The sequence below is a fragment of the Lactuca sativa genome, chromosome 5 (genome assembly GCF_002870075.4).
Source record: "Lactuca sativa cultivar Salinas chromosome 5, Lsat_Salinas_v11, whole genome shotgun sequence".
Lineage (NCBI taxonomy): Eukaryota > Viridiplantae > Streptophyta > Magnoliopsida > Asterales > Asteraceae > Lactuca > Lactuca sativa.
Window position 1 is genome coordinate 349,952,446 of NC_056627.2, and position 15,624 is coordinate 349,968,069.

Consider the following 15,624-nt stretch of genomic DNA (forward strand, 5'->3'; position numbering starts at 1 on the left):
TTTGGGCAAGTGGATTGAAGTATAACTTATGCCCGATTACATTGAATGTTTGGCCTAGTGAAGTAATGGACTTAATGGATCAAGTTCTTAATGGTTTAAGTAAGAACACTTAACCCTAATCGTCATTTTATGTGAAAACCCTAATTGTGTTTGGGCCGTTGGGCCTTTCTTTTGGGCTTTGGTGATTGGGCTATTGATGGGCCATCTAAGAACATGTATATGGACTAGGGTTTTGGATGGGCTTTAGGGTAAGGCCCATGTGAGGGGTTTGGGCCCAATTTGGAAAATTAGGCCATAGTTGGGCCTTGGTTGATTATTTGGCTTTTAGGCCTTCAGAGTGTGAGTTTGGGACTGGGTCTTGGACCAAGCTAGGTTAAGGGTAAAATGGTCATTTTATCCCAAGTGATGGATTTAAGGTTATGCATTAAAACCAAAATGGTTAATTGGGTTTTGTTTAAATGATTGACAGTTCGGGGATCAGTCAGCTAACAACCAGATTTATTCGCGGGACTTCAACGGTGCGAGGTGAATTTCCTCATGTATGAACAGGTCGAAGGCACCAATGTCGACCCATATATGTATGTTAGTATGTTTCGGACTAAGGTTTGATGTCGGGCAGTTCCCGATGTAGGTTTATATGTTTCCGGATTTCGATTCGATGTTGGGCAGTGCCCGATGTAGGTTTATATGTTTACGGATTTCGATCCGATGTCGGGCGGTGCTCGAGGAATGTTTGTATGCTTGATGTTTTTGTGATTCTTGCATGTCTATGTATTGTATGTTTCCGGATTATGGTCGAGGCAATGCCCGAGGAATGTTTGTATGTTTCCGGATTTCGGTCCGATGTTGGGCGGGGCCCAAGGAATGTTTTGTGACATCTCCATTTTCACGGTCAGAAAAGACCGATTTGTTTATGCATTATTTAAAAGTAAGAGTATCCTTTTGAAGAAAAGTGTTGCGGTATTTGTTCCCAAAAAAATATGATAAGTATGTTATCAAAACATTTCCGAAGAAATGTATTTTTATTCATTTTAATACATTGGGATGTCATCGTCAATACAGAAACATAAGCATAAACAGAACTTACATTCATTATCACTAGTGATTTATATCTGCTTAATCTCTCAGTGTAATGTAACCTCATATCGACACATGTGATAAATAAACTAAGTGGGTCAGGTTGGGAAACATGGTGAGTACATAAGGTTTTCAACCCACAATAATATAATTATTATGTTTAATCATCAAACAATTAACCCAGTCACTCATCCTCATTATCTTCTTTATTCTTAAGGGTCTGCCCTAAGAATCAACTATTCCTCGTTCATTCATTCCTAAGGATTATCCTAAAGAATAGGCAAGAAGTCCATCGTCGCCAGGGTTTATACAACAAGCACTAAGTCCATAGTCATCAGGGTTTATACAACATGCACTAAGTCCATAGTCGCCAGGGTTCATACAATAGGCACTAAGTCCATAGTCGTTAGGGTTTATACAACAGACACTAAGTCCATAGTCGTCAGGGTTCATACAATAGGTACTAAGTCCATAGTCGCCAACGTTCCTCTATATCATCTTTCATACCTCATCATTCATCTACCCATGTTATACCCAACATATTTTGTAGATATAAAATACATATACAGTTTAAATCATTTAAAACATGCGTAAAATCGTTCATCCAGCATAGATATCAAGAATACATATAATATGCACACATAGCACGTAATTTATATTAAATACTTCATATATATGTGTAAGATGAAAGTAACTATGAACTCACTTGTTAAAGTGATGATTCCAAACTCAGACAACGCTTTGATTCTTAACAATGTAATTTCATTCGACGAAACCTAGTATTATTACTACTAGACTTTAGTCGTCTAATATTAACGTGACTAATTATTAGTCTTAGCATTATTATTATTATATAAGCTTTTAAACAATATTTTCCAACCATTATGTATAGATAGGGGTCAGACATAAAACACCGCAGGGCAGGACCATTTTGGTATATAGCACTTCTGAAATCCAACGACCCTATGCGGTCCTTTAAACCAGATTCCCCGTACCGCAAGTAGTTAAAAAAATATTATAACGACACTTATACAAGTCATAATAATAGCTCAAATATTTATTATAAGTTCATAATAACAATGCTATAATTAAATAAAAACTATATTTAAAACAATGTAGGCGCAACTCACTTACAACGGGTTTTTAACAAAAACCGGGCTTCGCTGAAGCAACGTTTCCGAGCCGAAAGACTCTTTTTCTCGGAGCCTTCGGGAGCTCCGGGTCTTCCTTTGGGTGCTAGGGGTACCCTAGGCTTTGGAGGTGTCACACCCCGAGCATCGGCGGAAACATTGGGCAGTGTAACGTCATTTCTCGTATCATAGTTATCAACTTCCTGAAAACACATGCATTTAAAAAATACGTCAACATAAAGTTGGTGAGTTCACAGGTTTTGACTCCATATAAAAATAATACATTTTCCAAGTTCAAAAGTATAGTTTTAAAAGTATCATTTTGACTTTCCAACGTTTAATATATATATATATATATATATATATATATATATATATATATATATATATATATATATATATATATCCTAGATATAAAAGTTTACTTACCAAATAAGTATATACCTATAAGTCTCATATACTATGAATATAAGTGTTTGTAATTCCATACAAACGAAAGTTGCTACGTATAAATCTTATTTCAATTCTATACGAGTAAAAACCGCTACGTATAAATCTATTTCAATTTTATACTATTAAAACTGCTACGTATATATCTATTTCAATTCTATACAAGTATGTGTGCTAGGTATAATTATCTACTTAATATACAAGTAGTATACCTACCTGTCACACCCCCGAACCAGACGGCGGAAACGTCCGAGGGCTCGCGTAACTTAAATTGAAATATCATCACAATGAATATACATGAAACACAACATAAACATCACCATGCATTAATACGTTACAACTGACCTTGTTCACATCATGTACATTGTTTACATGACATATTTCAAAACATAAATTGTCTGATGATTAACATTTCACAAAAGAAGTTTCCTGGAACACACTTGGAGGTTCTTCAGTCTAACGATTTCCTGAGAATACAAGTTATTTTGAAAACGTCAACATATATAATGTTGGTGAGTTCATAAGCATGTTTGTTATAAACCAGTTTGTATAGTTTGTAAAACCCAGAAAATCCGATATTTTCTGTGCAAAAACTGTTTGCAAAAAAGATGTAATGATCCCATAAGTGCATATGTATGTGATTTCAAAACAAGTAAAAATGATTGTTACTCAAAATTGATTCTTGTATTATAGTTGTTGTATGTAGGAGTGAATGAAGTTGTTCCCCCGGAAAACCCGATGTTTTCCGATTGAAATAGTATGATAGTTTTGTATTATTGTATCATTACAACGAATGAATATGATTTCCCATGATTACTTAGATGGTAATGGATCTCTATGTGAGTCGTTATAACCATGCATAATAATGACTAATTCGCTTGTCTTGGTATTTTTCCAAATGCCGGTTTTGATCAAGATTTTGTCACCCTAAACTGACCGAGTCTAACTATAGCGGACAGCTCAGGTGTGGGGGAGTCACCCCCGTATAGATATATACACAAACTCTCGTTCTCCCTCCAGAAGACTTTGGTTATAACTACAGACTACGACCAACACTTATTGGTGCCACCCGTTATTTCTCACTGAATCTCATGAAATTGAATAATCTTGTTTTACAACCCAAATGATGATTACGTGAATATGAAGTAAGTCTAACAGACATGAAAGAGGACAACGGTGGTCCACTAATTATGTATGTTATTATAGGCTGTCGAGTATGCGACGGAAACGTTAGCCCATCACGCATATGATTTATTTGGACCATACTAGCAATGCAAATGGGCCATTAGCATGTAAAAGTCATTAAGGGTCCATTAGGTATGTAATTGGGTCACCGAAAGCCCAATAAACATGTATTATTTATGTTCTTTACCCGTTTTGTATGTTAATAGTGTCGTAAGATTTGTTTTACACGAAGCTGTTAATCGTAAAGTTATAACATTCGTCAATCGTTTTATAACGATATTATAATTTATCAAAGTATGCATTTTTAATTCCATAAGGTATAAAATTTTATATTTTTGGCCCAATTGTTTTAATAATAGCACATTTGACCAAAAAATATTTGTTTGACCAATTCAGCCCTTTTTTCACATAATATTACGATTTCAGCCCTTTTAACAAAAATGACATTTTTAGTCCTTTTTAATGAAAAAAAAATGACATTTTAGGTTCTTAAATTATTTTTCTTGACATTTTTCGGACCAAACACTAATTAAATAGTAATTTCAGCCCATAATATAATCTTTGGGCAGTTTCAGACCTATATTTGGAAAAGTTTGCATTTATGGTCCAAATTTCCGCAAATTTCACAATCTTGGCCCAAAATCCAAAAACTTTGCATTTTTAGTCCAATTTGGTAATAAAATCATTTTCAACCCCTGAAATTTATTTATTTATGTTTTGGACTCATACTTTTATGAATTTAGAATTTCAGTCCCTAAAACTCTTCATTTTCGTAAGTTTGGGCCCAATAATCTGTGAGGCACAAATATAAGGCCATTAAGTAGAATTTTATATTTTTGGTCCTTTGAAAAGTATTATTTTCATAAAAAAATCAGATTTTATATAAATAAATACTTTATAACCCTCATAAAACCAAAAATTATCAACTTTCAACCCAATCTTTGTTATTTTTGCAAAAATGACACTTGTAAAGATCTTTCGCTTTGTTTTTCACTTATTAAACTTAGGGACTCTTAGATCTATGATGCATGTTGTTTATTATGTTTTTGTTTATGAATCTTTCACATTTTAGCTATAGATCTCGAAATATCTTAAGTATTAACACATTATCACCACAAAAACCAAAGAAATCACATATAACATGCAAACACACATAGATCAAAACATAACACTTGTATTCTCCCCAAAAAAAACAAGTAAAAACCAAAAAAAAGGGGTGGTGAACTCACCTTGCTTTGTTGCTCACGGTTTTGAAAAAGATAAAGGAGATTTGTATGGTTTTTCGACCCTAGCAAGCTCCTTGAAGAGACCTTCGAATTTGAAAGGTTCTAGGGAGTATGATCAAGAATTTAAGGTGGTAAGAAGAGTGATTAAGTGTAGAAAGAAAGTATGTTTGCAAGATCTTACCACTAGTATGTAACTTGAAGTGATTTTTAGATGAAAACCTTCTTGAAGCTCTTATGATTCTCGAAATTTTGGAGGAAGGAAGAAGGTGTTCTTGAGAGAGTTTGAAGAGAAATTTTGAAGATGGTGGTGTAGTTGTGATCCTTGGCCGAGAAGAAGAAGAAGAGAGGAGAGAATGAGTGAAATGACTTGCATAGAAATCCACTATGTAATAAGGAGGTGGCTAACCCTCCTTAATTCTCCTAATTTCCTTTTAATTCTTTTTATTCTTCCCTTTTTTTACTTGGGCCGAAATGGGCCTAGTGGAAGAAGGTATGGATAAATTTTTGGCCCTTCTAGCCTATGTTCGAAACTATGAAGTTCATGGAGAAGTTTTTGGCATATTGGGCTCCTTTGGATGGTTCACGGCCCAACTAGCATAAGAGAATGGGTTTCATGGCCCATTAAAGCTAAGTAGGTTAGTTATGGCCCAATAAGGTTAATTATGCTAGTTTATTTCATTTTAGGCCCAATGTGGTCCAAAATGTCAAATCTTATGAAGGTGGGTTGAATTAGAGCCCAATTAAGGGTTCTAAGCCTAAATTAGTCAAATTGGAGGCTTATTGATCCATTAGGCCCAATAAGAAAACCCTAGTCCATATTAGACTTAAACCGGGATTTTTATGGTATCCAATCTTTTTCTTTTACCATTGAAGTGTTTGTATAGAGTGTTTGATGGAATTTTGTTGTCATTGAATAAACATCATGCATGCTTTCAAGTTTTAGTTACAAATGTTATCCTTGTTAATGTTTACAAAAGCATTAGAATTTCCTGGTTGTGACACTACCAGTTTCTTGTAGTTAGAGTATAAGTGTTTGGGAAACTTATACTTAACATTAATACTTGTATAACGACAAAGTATAATGCTTCTAACAATTTGATACCATGAGTCCGTAACCGCGGCTATATGACTAGTTTCAAACCTCTGCTTGATGCTACAAGTTTCACATCTTAAGATAAGGTCCACACGCTTCATCAACGTTGGAACAATAAACAAATAAAAGGACAGTTCGTCACTCGCTCAAGTTTGGTTGTAGCTAACAACCACGAGTGGGGTTTTCAACCCGTATCTTATTCATACACGACTTCCTCGCTCGCACGGGATTAACGGTTACAGGTCAGAGGATTATCCCTAAGATTTTTGATGAATACAGTAACTCATGTAGACTTGTCGAGTTCCCTTAGTTCTAGTAGTAAAAACATATTCATGTCTAAAACTCTAAGTTATTAGACTATGCTTTAAACATTACTCCTAATATTCATAATACTTAGGCAGTATAATAGTTATAACTAGAATTAAAAACCAGGTTTTAACTTAACATAAAACCCACAATAGCAACATACTAAACAAGTATATATAGAACACCTGAATATACCTTCATGGTTATATTAATAACATAATAGGTTTTATCTTGACATAAAACCAACAATAGCAACATACTTATTAATTAGTATATAGAACTTCCGAGTATAACTCTGGAACTTTATCGCACACAACATATATATAGAATCCTAAGTATAACTCAAGATCTACATTCGTATACTTCTATAACAATAGCATGCTAACAACTTTACGATACTTGTATATTTTAGAAATATTATATACAAAACAACTATATCCCGGTTAATATAACTATCTATGTCGATACGAGTATACTATCATATAGACATAATATTAACATATATACAATATTTAGCATGTGTTTTACCCCAAAAAATATTAGAAAGTGGGGCCGTGAAACTCACCTTAATAGCGTGATTTTATGTAATCTAAGAAGAAACGGTCAGCAGTACGAGGTCGTTGGGGCTCGAGATGCAAGAGGGCTTCAACAAACGAGAGAAAGGAAAGAAGTAAAGGTGTAAGAATATCTGAAGTCGGACCTGCTATTTATAGTAATATTTTTGGCCTCTCAAGTCATGAGCCATTTAGTCTCACGTCGTGAGCCATGGCTGGTCACCCCGTAGACTTGCCATTTGCGTCCCTAGCTTCGGAAGGTGGCCATGTGACTCCTCACGTCGTGAGATATCTTTGCTCACGTCGTGAGCTTAGAACTTATCCCTTCGTAGCCTCGCCACGCACCTTCTAGATTCGAAATATGGCAAAATGACTCCTCACGTCGTGAGCTCAGTCAAATTAGGGTTTCTGACAGCTGAATCTTCGGAAGGTCGTAACTTTCGCATACGAACTCCGTTTTTGACGTTCTTTATATACACGCGTACGTATTTACGAGTACTACAACTCTATTTTAGACTCCAATAGCTAATTCTAAGTCTATTTTAAATTCCTCTTATTATAAAGATTTATAGTGTTCGGTTTATCATAACTTCTTCATGCGAAGTCAGATTCAGACGTTCTCTATATCTTTGGAATCGTATGGACATATTCTTTGATTTATACTATAAAGTGTGTATGAAAGTTCATATTTATATTAGAATTATCATGAAATACATATTAAGTTTATCACATTACTAGTTTAACAAAATCACATTACATGATTGGTATAATCACATGTGATTTTTATTGACCTATTTTGACTAGTGTTACAGGGGGATTAGGATAGTTTAGAGAGAGAGAGAAGAGAGATAAAGTAAAAATGGGAGGTGTGAAAAATGGAGGCTGCCTCGCAACCTATTTATAGGTCAGACCTACTAAGTACGCAGCGCATTCCTGCGAGGGTACGTAGGGCGCTCATCGTACGCAGGATGTTCCTATTCTACGCAACGCGTTCGTACAAAACGTGTCCGAAGCTCCTTGGTGCGACGTGGTCCATCTGAAGCCTAGTGTGGTGAGAACGCGCAACGTTCAATCCTCGTATGCATGGCGTTTGCGAGCATGAGGCGCTCCTTGGCTACGCTGGGCGTAGCCTTCGGACCTAACACACATTTTTCCCTCTCGACTTCTAAAATTCGTAACTTTCGCATACGAGCTCCATTTTCGATGTTCTTTATATCCACACGTAGGCAGGATCGTACTCTACAACTTTCATTTAGACGTCGTCAACTAATTTTGACTTTATTTTTAAAGTTATATTTTCAACAGGCCGGGGCAGGAATAGCCCGGTAAAAATTCATAACTTCTTCATCCGACATCCGTTTTCGTCTGTCTTTTTATCGTTACGCTACTATTAACGAGATATTCGATTCTCGTTTAGGTTGTGTCAGCCAAAAATGGGTCGATCTAACATTCAAACTCCGGGCTGCATACTACTAAATTGAAACTTAGAAAAATTATAACTTCCTCATACGAAGTCAGATTTGGGCGTTCTTTTTATGCATGCTCTCGGTTTAACGTATTCTACGAATTTCGTTTAGATCGCTAAGGCTAAAAAGCACTCTATCGTAAATTCACTATTTACGTCACGCAGTGTCATACTGGTTTTGCCGCGAAACTTCGAGGAGCCATAATTTTTTCGTTATAACTCGGATTTCGGTGTTCTTTATGTGTACGAAACCCTTGTGAAATATGCTACAACTTTTATTAAGATTATTCATTCTAAACAATCTTCTATCAAAAAGCCGTTTTCGACACTTATTGTCTCTAAATTAACTAGCTCGAATCTACGGACGTTACATGTTTATATGTTTATGTTATATTATTATTTATGTGTATTCGTTGATATGTTTATATGTATACCAAGTTGCTCAATGCCAGGCGGGGCCCGATGCTGAACTCTGTCCGATGCCGGTTGGGGCCCGATGATGGACATTGTCCGATGTCAGCCGAGGCTCATGATATGTTATGATGTGATTATGTGTATAGTATGTGGTAGTTTGGGGAGATTCACTAAGCTTCGTGCTTACAGTTTTCAGTTTTGGTTTCAGGTACTTCCAGTAGCAAAGGAAAGAGCTCGGGATGACTGCATTGCACACAACATGATGTTTAGCCTGGATGTTTTACTCTGATATATTGACATGTGTTTTGATATGATTGTAACGTCGCGATTTTTACCATAATTTTTTTTTCTTTTTAAAACATTTATTTAACAGAATACGTTAGCGGAAGACTTAGTTTTTTTTCAAAACATTTTTGAAACCACAACATTACTTCAAAAATTCAATCATAATTCCAAACCATTTAAAATGTAAGCAATGGTACTTTAAACTAAATAATAAATAATGTGTCCAAGAGTGGTATTGTTAATATAAATCTACTACCCATAAGAACCCCTCTCACCAAGGCCAATCTTCTAAACTGCCTGCACCAATCAAAAGGCACAAAAGAGAAAAGATACAAGTGTCAGCCCCTGTTGAGTGAGTTCAAAAAGTTGCACATAAAACATACAAGCCCCAAATGAGTCAATCATTCATTTTATGATGAAGCATAAAAATGATAGACAAATACCACTTAGAAAATGACCACATATCATAATTATTCGATCACATATTCAACCGCATACATGCATATATGTTTAACCACAATTCTACCACATAACATATATGATCAACCAAATACCACATAAGCAACCGCATAGCATATAATTAATCACATTTCATATATAAGCAACCGTTAAATGTTCAACCTTTTATTAATAACCAACCTTTGTTATATATTCAACCTTTTAATATGCAAGCAACCTTTTGTTACATGTTCAACCTTTTATTAATAACCAAGCTTTGTTATATATTCAACCTTTTAATATGCAACCAACCGTTTGTTACATGTTCAACCTTTTATTATATATATCCAACCGATTGATAGAAAAGTGTCTCTTTGTGCTACCTAACCCAAGAGAAACACTCCGTTCACTACTTGTGTGCACAGCCAGCCGAATGTTCTAAGTGGCTTATGACTTACACCCGAAACACCACCCCATGACTTCACTTTCGCTACTCCGACTTTGCAAAGTACAAGTACCTCGCGGTGTCGTTCAGGATCAGTACAAACGGTGCCAATTCCAACGATACACCTCCCGATTCCCACGTGATGTTTACGCTGCGAACGAGGGACCAACATCACTCCAGCCCACGAACACCGAAGTGCCCGCAAACCATGTGTCACACGGTCATCTAGAAAGACGGACAACTAATCACCGTTGTGGCTATAGATCTTCCTATAGGTACTCTTTCAACCTAGTAGGCACCCTCAATGATCTGAATAAGGTTTTAGGCAAAGATTATGAACACCCAAACCCTCTACGCATAACCCCGCAATGTAATTTATACATTAAGCAAGTCATGTAATTCATATCATATGAATGTGTATTAAACATGTAATGTATTCATAACCAGCACATCAAAACATAACCATACATCATATTTCAAGCAACTTAAGCTAGCATGTTATATACATCAAGTTCATTAAAATGCAAGCAACATAGCAATTAAGTCATATCATGGCATTAGCACAAAACATATATTAGCTTCACAAATATCATATCATCATCAAGCACAAGTAATGACATGGTTATCCTAAAGTGAATCAAATCACCATCTACGGATTGCACGTTTCAATAATGCAACCTTAGTGAGTTAAAACTATCAACTCACCTTGATTTTCCGTAATACCGTCTCTCTAAGATATCAACTTGTAGCTCCTTTAATCAGCAAACACCTAAACAATTATTACAATCATCTTTAGTTTAGATTATATTATTTCATAATATTTCACATCTCAATGGTTATGGAAATTGTTAGCTTATATTATATTATGTGTTATTCTTAGATTAATTTGTCATTTTTATTAAATACCATGGTGTAACATTACAGATTCTTATGACATCAAATCTCCATAATAGAATATAAAAGAATGCTAAAGCTAAACCCGTATCATCAAATTTGTATATTAACTATATTAAACTAACTAAAAATTCTAATTTACGTATGTTGTTTTATTTTCGTCATATTTAATCTATCCATGAATATTTCTATTTAGTCAAGACTTAAAGCAAGGATGTTGGATAAATAAACATGGTTAATCACGAGTAGTCTGTTTTATAAAACTATAAGGCCTACTCAAATTAAGCATATAGTTTAAGTTATTTTATTATGAGTGCTTATTATGAATCCATATACCGTAATAAAATTCTCATGCTGCCATATACCGTAATTTATAATCCATGCTTCAGTTTTTGATTAAATATTCCTAAATATTAAGGTCATTACGTTGAGAGTTTGTCCACTTATATTTATTACCTCATCTCTAAAGACTTCATCAGGCGATAACCGTAAGGTTGGAGGGAGTGGCCTCGCCACCCCTCTCGCCAAGTACTCGTTTGCCTCGCTATAGACCACTCATTACCTCTCGTTAGGATGCACGCCAAGAAACAGTCGCTGCCGGCATAGCGAGAAAAAGAAAAGATATTAAATTGAGTAAGGAAAGAGGGCTTTTGATTAAATGTGATTGGCTGATTTTTTTTTCTGGGAATAATCTCCTGCTTTATGCAATGCATGGCCATCAATTTGTGAAAAACATTATTATATTTATTTTGTTTTGAATAAAGAGTTCCAATAAATTATATTTATTTAAATAAGAACTATCAATACATTAGTTTGTTAATTACCTTTTAGAAGCACTTAAACAATAACAAACATAATTTATTTAAGTTTGAGTTTTAAAAAAATATATAATTTATTTAATATGAAATATGTATTTTAAAAAATATATTTTATTAAAGTTTGAAAAATGAAAAAAAAAAAATCAATTGGTGTTAAGAATGCTACCACTCCTTATGAAATGCTAAAGAAAAGTTGTTAATGAGGTGACAACAAAAAAAGATGACATAGCAGTAAAAAAAATTGATATGACACTGTGCTAGGAGTGTTACCACTCCTTTCGGCCTAAGAATTAAACCATAACTTTCTTTGATCTAATAAGCATCAATGCTCACTAACAGGTTTATTTCAATAACATGAGATCCGTATCTATTAGTTAATGTAGTGTGTCGACCGGATAGTACCAATTTATGAATCTCAGTTAGCATATTTTTTATATTGATATTTAGGTGGACAAAACCATAAATATGCATCTCTAAATTTATAAGACTCTTAATTCAAACTCAAAAACTTACTGTGAATCGATCAATGACAGAAAACACTTCAATCGCCACTCTCGCGCTGCCTAACGATGTTTCTCCTAGAATCCTAGGTTCGTCGTAACTTCGTCGGGCCTCGTCGGGAACCTCTACAGCCAAAGTTATTCTTTCTCTCGGTCACACTTTCTCCCACTTAACGATTGCAGCAACCCCTCAATTAGGGCATCAATTTTAGTAGGTGTGTCACCGGTAGATCGATCGCACGAAACGGAAATAAAGGAAACGAATAAATCAGCGAGTTACTCTCATATTTGAAGTGGAACGAAAGATGCGTCGGTTTACATTCATGTTGGGATATCAATGTACAAGTTACAGATCTAGTCCCTAGAATTTGGTCAACGTTCCCTAACAGTCCCTGTACCCTTTTCTTTAACGGTTTTAGCTTCTAAACTTTCTAAAACGCACGCCTATGCTTCACAAAGTTTCCTTTGTTTCATTTTAATTAGTTTGCTCATATTTTTGTTTTCTTTTTGACGTTTAACACCTTAGAATTATTTATATCTTTAATTGATTAAATTTAAACTAGATATTCCTACAAACTAAATAGTTAAATTATTCCATTCTTAAAAATTGATCAATTCTTCTAGATATTAATATATATTTTTTAATCTATTTCAATTGATACGCTTAGAATCGAAATAACTTTACAACCACTGTTATCCGTGTAACAAAGTTTAACATCGTTATCAGAAAGATTTTTGGGTCGTTACAATGATGTTTTGAGATACTATGACTTATATTTTTATAAGATGGTTTTGATAACTATGGTTTTATTTATGATTTAAAAATGAAATTTTTGGTTTTGAATTTTGGGATGTTTCACCCTGAGCAACAGTTCGCATTTGAGACCCTTCGGCAGAGACTTTACGAGGCCCCAGTTTTGACCCTCCCGGAGGGAATTAAGGATTTTGTGGTTTTCTGTGATGCATCCATCACCAGCTTGGGAGCAGTCCTCATGCAGAGAGGACGGGTGGTAGCTTATGCTTCGCGACAGCTGAAGTTGCATGAGACGAGATATCCCACACATGATCTTGATTTGGGGGCGGTGATTTTCGCCCTTAAGATTTGGATACATTACCTTTATGGGATCTGTTGTACTATCTACACTGACCATAAGAGTTTGAGACATATTATAGATCAGCCTAACCTGAACATGAGGTAGCGCAAGTGGCTAGACGCAGTCAAGGATTATGACTGCGAGATCCTTTACCATCCAGGTAAAGAGAATGTGGCGGTGGATGCCCTGAGTCGCAAGTCGGCTGGATATTCTGTTCCGATGACATGTATGAGGATATATGTGGATTCTCCACCTGTAGGTTTTGATTAGGGAGGCTCAGGCTAAGGGCGTTCGATAGGAGAATTGTAAGATTGATTAGGGAGGCTTAGGCTAAGGCTCATGCTAGGGGTGAGATTACCATATTTGTTCTGGATAGTCGTGGTTTGTTGACCCGTTGCGGTCGAGTATGGGTTCTTGTGTCTGGTGGGGTTAGACAGATCGTATTGGAGGCTCATAAGTCTCACTTTTCTATTCACCTAGGGGTCACCAAGATGTATCGGGATATGAGATTGAGTTAGTGGTGGCCGTGCATGAAGAGAGATATAGCTTTGTACGTCGAGAGATGCTTAGCGTGCATGATGGTCAAGGTCGAGCATCAGAGGACGCATAGCAAGCTGCCGCCTCTGGAGGTTACCATGTGGAAATGGGAGCAGATATCGATGGACTTTATCACCAAGTTGCGGAAGACGACAAAGGGTTTTGATGCTATTTGGGTCAACGTGGACCGATTGACCAAGAGTACCCACTTACTGGCAATTCAGGAGAGCTCGTCGGCCGAGAAGTTGGTGTTGGGTTTTGAGCATACATCATTCATATGGTGTACATGCAACCCTAATTGCTTTGGATCTAGGTTTTTCTAATTTAAACATACAACTATGAATACCAAAGCAATAACCCTATGCTTAGCATACATATATCGAAAATCACATATGATTAGGGTTAGAATCTTTACCTCTCTTGTTATGTAGCAATAACAAGTTTAATCCTTCTTGATCTTGACTTCTGAAAGCCTAGTGCCCCAAGTGTTGCACCTCTAATGGAGTTACAAACACTCAATGCAAGAAGATGACTTAGGAGAGAGGTGAAATCGGCCATGGAAACTCAAAGAAGACATAAAGCCCAATTCCATATCCGAAGGGGTTTATTTATAGTTGAGGCTATTAGGGTTTTATGGTGGAAACCCTAATTTCCTTGCTTAGGCCTTAAGCAATCCATGGAGCCCTTCTAGAAGGTCCCCTTGGACGAAATCTTTATGGGCTTCCATAGATTTCGTCCAATCCCTTCTATTAGGAATCCATAGCCCAACTAGCAACTATTAAATAATTGCAATATTAGTCCCCTTTATTTAATCAGTTTTTTTATCACCAAATTAATTTCAAATTAATTTCTGATCAATACTAATTAAATAATATGATTTCCAAATAATATATTAATCTTGTAATATATTAATAAAACCATTTTAGTACTAATTTATTATTCATATAATAAATTCTACTTTTTTCCTCTTGTTGTCCTATCAAGTTGCATGAGTTAAGGCAACCCAAAAGGACCATGCTCGTAATCAAATCAAATACATACCAAAATATTTATGGGCTTAGACACCTAATCCAACAGTCTCCCACTTGGATAAGTCTAATAACTATTATTGCGTACGACTTCAGAATTTGATTAGCGACTGTAGCTTTCAAAACCCGTTGTCGAACTCTGATCTTATCAGCAACGCGTCCTTTAGATAAGGGATTATATATTCCTCCATTCTCAAGATATCGTATAGACATGAGACATGGATTATAATCATTCTCTCTGTCTATGTGTTGTTTCCCGATTTCTGATTTAAGACGACTGACAATAGACTTTAGTTGAACACATCAACCTAGTCTAGGCTTGGCCAAGCGCTTAGGTTTCATCACTAAATCATCGAGGGGCCCATAGATATTGCTTTTATCCCACTTTGGGTAAAAGGGACGGATAAACGTCAACTTATATCCTTGCATTATTTACTCATCAAATCTCACACAACAATACGTTTTATAACATCAAGTTACTGATGCGTTTATGTATTATCAATGTGCAACCAACTTGTAAACAACAACTCATATCTCTCTGTTTAAAAAATATAAGATATTATCGTCTCACAATCACTCGGGATAAAATCCATGAAGTGATTCACGTGAGCATAAGTTTAATCCAATACTCAAATCTTATTTCAGGAGTACTCATGAACACTGCAACAGACTTTTGCTATGTCTA